Raw genomic sequence first — 6,850 nt, forward strand, 5'->3', positions numbered from 1 at the left:
TTTACTATGAGTACGCATCCTCGGATGGTAAGAAGAACCATAGCTGCACCCAGAATCATTTACAGAAGCGACTACTTATGGTGTTGGAAAATGACTTTCTCTTTGGTCCAGTTGATTGTTGCTCATTTCTTTTATTCTGGCAGAATTTGCGTGTCAAGAACAAATTTTAATACATCTGTTTTCCCATTGGTCTTTCATCTTTGCTATAATTGCTGCTGTGTTTACTTTCAAATACGATGGGGAAGTTTCTGACTCGTCGGGCCTCGACAGTGCGCTGTTGCCCTAGCTTCTGGTAATCAGGTATGATTGTGAAAACAATTGTAATCATCAAGCTGCACTAGGTGAATTCGCATAACTTATCACCTCTATGACTATGAATTCCTACAAATATAAAGAAAACTGCATGAGACTGTAAGCTTTTGCAAGATTGTGGAAAGAAGGAAATATAAAGATTATGAGATTGCATTTTGTAAGTCAATAATTTAGTCATATGATGTCTATAAAAGATTGCTTTAATATTTTTTTTGTATAATGCTAGGGTGCCTCTGTAGATTTAGAAATCCTCTTATGTAATAAACGATTGTTATAGCAGTATGGCTAAATCAGTACAGATATCAAATCTTTGATAGTTTGCATCTTTTTAGGTTCATATGCTAGATGCTATTCGCAATGAGGATCTAGAAGCAAACGGCAGCATGCCTATGTTGGCAGACTTCCGATGATTAATGAAGATGATTCTGAGAAACGAGGTCCACATGCTTGTTCTTCACTCTGCCTTCTGGCTTGCTTTTTCTCTCAAACTATTTACACAAACTCCCTTTTCAGTACCAGAAGCTTTATATATGTTAATAGATGGGTTTGTGAGTAATGTATCGGTGGTTTATTTTAGGAGTCTCACAATTTGATTTTTGTTTCATGGTTAGGGCCTAGAGGAGGCATTTGCCCCCATTTGCTAATTTGATTCAGATTCAAAGTTTTAGTCTTAGGTGTTACAATTTCAATTACTTTGTATTCGAGTCGGATAAAAATCTGTAACTTCGATTATAACTACTCAATATATACATGTATTATCTTATCTATAGAGCTCGTTGAGGGGGTTAAATGATGGTGTTAGTCTTTTCGTGTAAAGTTATTTGAGATTCCTGAAATTCATGAAATTGTATTATGCCAATTAGAACAAATGAAACTGCTTTGATTGGGTCACACAAGAAACTTTTGATGTGCCAATTAATTATCATTGGCATGGTCAATTGTATTGGGTAAAGATACACTATATGATATGAATCTTTTTAAAAAGTGATTTTATTATTATTATTATCATTATTATTATTTAACATAAGAATTTTATTATTATTATTAATTTTAAAACATTATAATCGGGTAATTATAGACCCTTAGATTTGTATGTTTTAATCATAATCATCCAACTTCCTGTTGATCAAATTCACTGCAAAAGTAGCTATTGTTCCTGCTGCATAGCGGCTTTTTAACCAGAAGTTTTGCATGCAGCCTCCAGAAACTAGTTCAAATAATCAATTAACATCACCACGCAATCAACAGAACATCCTGCTAGCTATATTCTTGTCGCTAGTAGATGTACATTGGATTATTTCCTTGTGGTTGAAGATTCATCGAACCAAATGGACCCATATGTAATAAAAAAATTAATAAATAACAAAAAAAGCTGGAGCACAAACAGAAAATTATATATTTTTCTGACAAAATAAAGAGATAGATGGGGTAGTGAAAGATTGATTTTTGATGACTCTTTTTCCACCATTAGAGAATAACAGCAACCAAATTATGTTTTTCACTTCAATTATTATTAGTATTATTAATAATTAGGACTTCTTTATCAACATAAATCTTTCGCTCAAATTCAACAACCAAAGTTGCCGGTGGGTTGTGCTCGGCTAATCAAATGCAATTAGTATATTTAGGGTTTAGTCTTAGATAGAAGTTAAGTACTTGAAATGTAATCATAGATAACGCATTTCTTTTCCAATCTATATAATTCTTGCCAGTGAGTTTGTTTTGATTCAGAATAATAGTAAGTGGGTCAGGGAAGACATTTTCTGAAAAATAAAACATCCATATATAAATAATTTGATATAATATTCACAATAAATAATAAAAATGCAAAAAACCATAAATGTGTTTTAATTTATTGTAACGATAATCTAGTACCGCTTTGACAAGCTATCCGTTGGGGAAGTTGTGTCTGCACTTACTAGACCCAATTATCCATTGGATTATATACTTTCATGTAAAGACATGATAAATAATTATCGTTATCTTTTTGGGCCTAAATTTGTTAGTAGAGCTTCGTTGGGAAGGTTAATAACAAATTTTAATTGATTGTATAACCATTGTTTCATTCTATGTATCTTCCATACCATGCCGCCGCCGTTAGGGTAATCAACATATTGAAAAATATGTCAATCTTATCTATAAAGAAGTTCATCAAATAAAATGTCTAATATATATACCCTCCGTAGGGAGCATCACCGTATCATGAAGTCAAAGTATATATATAATTTTATTATTGAACTAACAATGGAGCCCGTGGGAAAAATTATCTTGAATTTTCCCTCTCCCACTCAATATTTTAAAATTGGTTTTTCCTTTTTAGAACATACATTGATTATATATTGTTAATTGCATGCTTATAATATTATCTAGATGATATCCAATATTATTAAGCATTTGCAAATTGCAAACAATATAATGAGATTCATAATTTATGAATGACATGTATCATTATGCATAGAGTGACACTATTTATTCTATATGACATGTTATCATGGCATGCTATCATCCAAAACATAACATAAAGAAAAATAATTAAATAATCTTAATTCATGGCTTTCCTAAAATGAAAAATACATTAATCCTAAGCCTAATCTTCATTAGGTTTCTTGTCAGTGTCCATTTTCCATAGGCTTTTCTTTGTTAATGGAATAGGGAAAATTGGACTTTTAAATTTATTATTGGTCCAATTTTAATTTTGAAAGAAAATAAATATTTTTTTTAAAATAAAACTTTTGGACCAAAAATAGATTTAATGTGTTAAACTTTATCTATGCATTTTAATCCATTAAGCCCAATTTCAATTGGACCTAAAACTATGATTCATTAAGTCCAAAATTATTTTTGAACTTAAATGCAGAAAATTAAAACTTGTCTGCCCAAAAAATAAAACTATGAAACTATAGGGACTTCAACAATATAAATCATTGAAAAACCCTAAAATCCATATTTTTCTTCCCAGCCGCCATCACCACAAAGACCAGCCACTGTTCAGATGCCTCACCCTTCTCTAACATCGAGTTAACCGCTGCCACACCGGAAAGCTACCAAGATGCCGTCTGCTTCGAGCATGCGACCAGCCCACGCATGCATTACTGGCAGCGTTGCTTACAGCACGCGCTACTGGGCATGCACTGTTTGGTGGCTGCCGCTGAAATTTTCGGCCTTCGTTTCTTGATTTCCTCATGTCGTGATTATTCTCCAGTGATTTACAAATATCTTAAGCCAATTTTTGGCTTACAAAATTTCTATAACAGTAAATTAAATCAAGAGGGAAACATGGTGATAAAAAACCACCCCTCTTGTTATAGATCCAAAGAAAGAAATACAACAGAGAATCTAACCATGAATTAAGACAAACCAAAAGCATGCTTTATTCATATATTAAACAAATAATAGTTATCTAAATAAATCGTGCCACTCTAATACATAAATGTCAAGATTGATTTCATATGAAATTTTTATGTATTAATATGAGATGGCTCTGATACTAATTGTTAGGGAAAATTAGTTTTTTTTTTTAAAATTTTATACAAACTTTTAGGACAGATCTCATATAGTAGATAAGAGTTCGTAATCTAGAAAATGATACCTTGATAATCCGACTTTGCTTTTTCACTGAAATAATCTAGGCGCCTAGATCATGATTCATCACCACCACTCCTTGTTAAATCACGATCCACCACCTATGATCTTCCAGGTTATAACTCAAGTTTGATCTGCACTTGACGTGTGGGCGCCTTTATCATCACTAAAAGCAACTAGCAAGAGAAACTATTCCTTTCAAAATTGGAGAGAAAAATTCTTTTTCCTCTAATCTGTATATTGTGGCTTCTGTATCTTTTTTTTTTTTTTAAAGAAAACAAACCCTTTTATATCTCTATTTGGTGGAAACCCTAGGCTCCATATTAATATATCTTTTAAGTCTATTAAATCAAATTTGATTTAAATTAAAAAATAATAAAACCAAAAGTGGCATTACTTGTTCTTTATTATAGGGGCTCACCTTGTAAAATAACACAAAACCCCTTACACATAAACATATTAAATAGAGCCTCTCACTAAATAATATATTTAGGCTTTTAACCCAAATAGCTAGTTATCTTGCTTATTAATCTAGCAGTGGTGCAATCAATTAAATCTACCCAGGGATCATATTGGTACATACAATAGTGGCTATAATAATTAGGCATGTAATTAAATTATCCCAATTATTTAATTCCAAATCTACTCCACTAAAAGATTGGAACTTACCTCCAAACTTTTATGTTATCAAAGATAGTGTTCTCGAATAATAATTCAACCCATGCCGCATTGATTTCTTTACTATACAATTCTTTGTATCACATCGTTAATTAAATCAATATCTTAACTGTCCAATCAATTTAATTACATCTTGTTCCTTGATACTTACTGGTTCCCTCTAATAATCATTTTCAATATACTAAATATGTTGACACACTCTGGTAAGAGAATTCTATGATCAAGTGCCGAAAACTTATCAAGAGACGTGTCGTACAAATTCTATGTTGTTAATTTATAACTTCAATACTCATAATTGCTCCCACCAAGATAATGAGTAATCTTGACTACAAGTGTATGTCGTGCCCATTGGTAACTCAAATGGAATAACAATTACAATCATGAAATTATAACTAACTGAAGATTAAGATTACATTAAAATAAATGCTTATGAGATTTAATACATCTGACAGTTATTACAAAGTTAAGAGAAATAGATTTACTAGAAGAATAAGAAATTGATCTAAATAGTCAACCTACTCTTATTAAGGGAAATACTACAAAATCCATAGAATATGCTCCAGAGGGAAGAATCATCATAGGAAATAAAAGATCATTCTCTATTCCTAAACGAGAATCGGAATTAAGTAGAACCCAAAGTTTTACTAGATGTAGTCATCTTGTGATACCACCTTCACATAAAATATTAACTACAGTAAGAAAAAATAACCAAAATCTAAAAATTAAGATTGAATACAATAATGGAAAATCTTGGCATGAGACTTTTGTTATTCCTGATACAGGAGCCTCAAAAATCTTACGTAGATGCCAAAATGATCAAATATTTAGAAAGAAAAGTTCTAATTTAACCTCATATTTATATAGGATTTACTGGAGAAAGAAAAACGTTAAGTCAATATTGTGATATACCATTAAAATTAAAAGGAATAGAATTCATCTTTCCTTTCTTCATAGAACCAGATTATAAAATAGAAGTAAGTCCTTTGTTATTAGGGATGAACTTTCTTGAGAATTTATCACCTTATTGCATAGGAGATAGAGAAATAAGCATAACAATTGAAGGAATTTAACAAACCCTATTAAGATATGTCTAATCCTTTTATAGTTTATATAAAAGTGATTGTACCATATTATAAGCATAAACCAGAATGGTTCCATGCTTTAATAGATACTGGTTCAGGAGTTAGTTTAGCCAACTCCAGGATTTATCCAAAATCATATTGGAAAGATTATAAACCTTTAATAGTGCAAGGAATAAATGGTGAATAGATCACTTTAGGAACATGTAGGATTAAGACTTTAATCCAAATTGAAGATTACATCTTAAGTATCCCTATATTATAGTCTTATAATCATATGGGAGTAGATAAACTTTTAGGAGTTAATTTTCTTCGATAGTTCATTTATATAATGACTAATGAAGCAATTACACTTAAAACACCATGTAATCATTCTATTACTGCCCCTAGGATTTATAGCCCGATTAGGCGAACAACTCGAAAATTACATTTTCGAAGCAGCTAGCGTGGTGAATATAATATAAAATTTAATCAAATCATATCATATTATGAAAAAATCTTAGAAAAACTTGATAAAAATTTTGGTGAAAACCCAATTCAATTATGGGAAATAGCTAAAACATATGCTAAAATAGAATTAAAAGATCCAAATGTTATTATAAGAGTCAAACCTATGAGGTATGGACAAGAAGATAGACAAGAATTTGATAAACAAATTAAAGAGTTATTAGAACTCAAGATAATTCGAGAATCTAAAAGTCCTCATAGTAGTCCAGCCTTTATAGTTAGAAATCATGCAGAAATCAAATAAGGAAAAGCTTGTATGGATATTAATTATAAAGAATTAAATAAATATACCAAATTTGATGGATACTTTTTACCTCACAAAGATACATTAATTATTTTTGTGATCAATAAACAGATGTTTAGTAAGTTTGATTACAAATAAGGATTTTGGCAAATCAAACTTGAAGAAGAAATTATACCACTTACTGCCTTTAGTACACCTCAAGGATAATATGAATGGATTATAATGCCTTTTGGATTAAAAAATGCACTACAAATATTTCAAAGAAGGATGGATAAAATCTTTAAAGAATTTCATGAATTCTGCATAGTTTATGTAGATCACATACTAATATTCTCATATAATAAGATAGACCATATTAATTATCTCGTTTCTTTTGCAGAAAAATGTAAGAAACATGGAATATTACTTTCTAAAAAGAAAGCTGAAATAATAAAACCCAGAATAGAAT

The sequence above is a fragment of the Citrus clementina genome, unplaced genomic scaffold (genome assembly GCF_000493195.1).
Source record: "Citrus clementina cultivar Clemenules unplaced genomic scaffold, Citrus_clementina_v1.0 scaffold_5, whole genome shotgun sequence".
Lineage (NCBI taxonomy): Eukaryota > Viridiplantae > Streptophyta > Magnoliopsida > Sapindales > Rutaceae > Citrus > Citrus x clementina.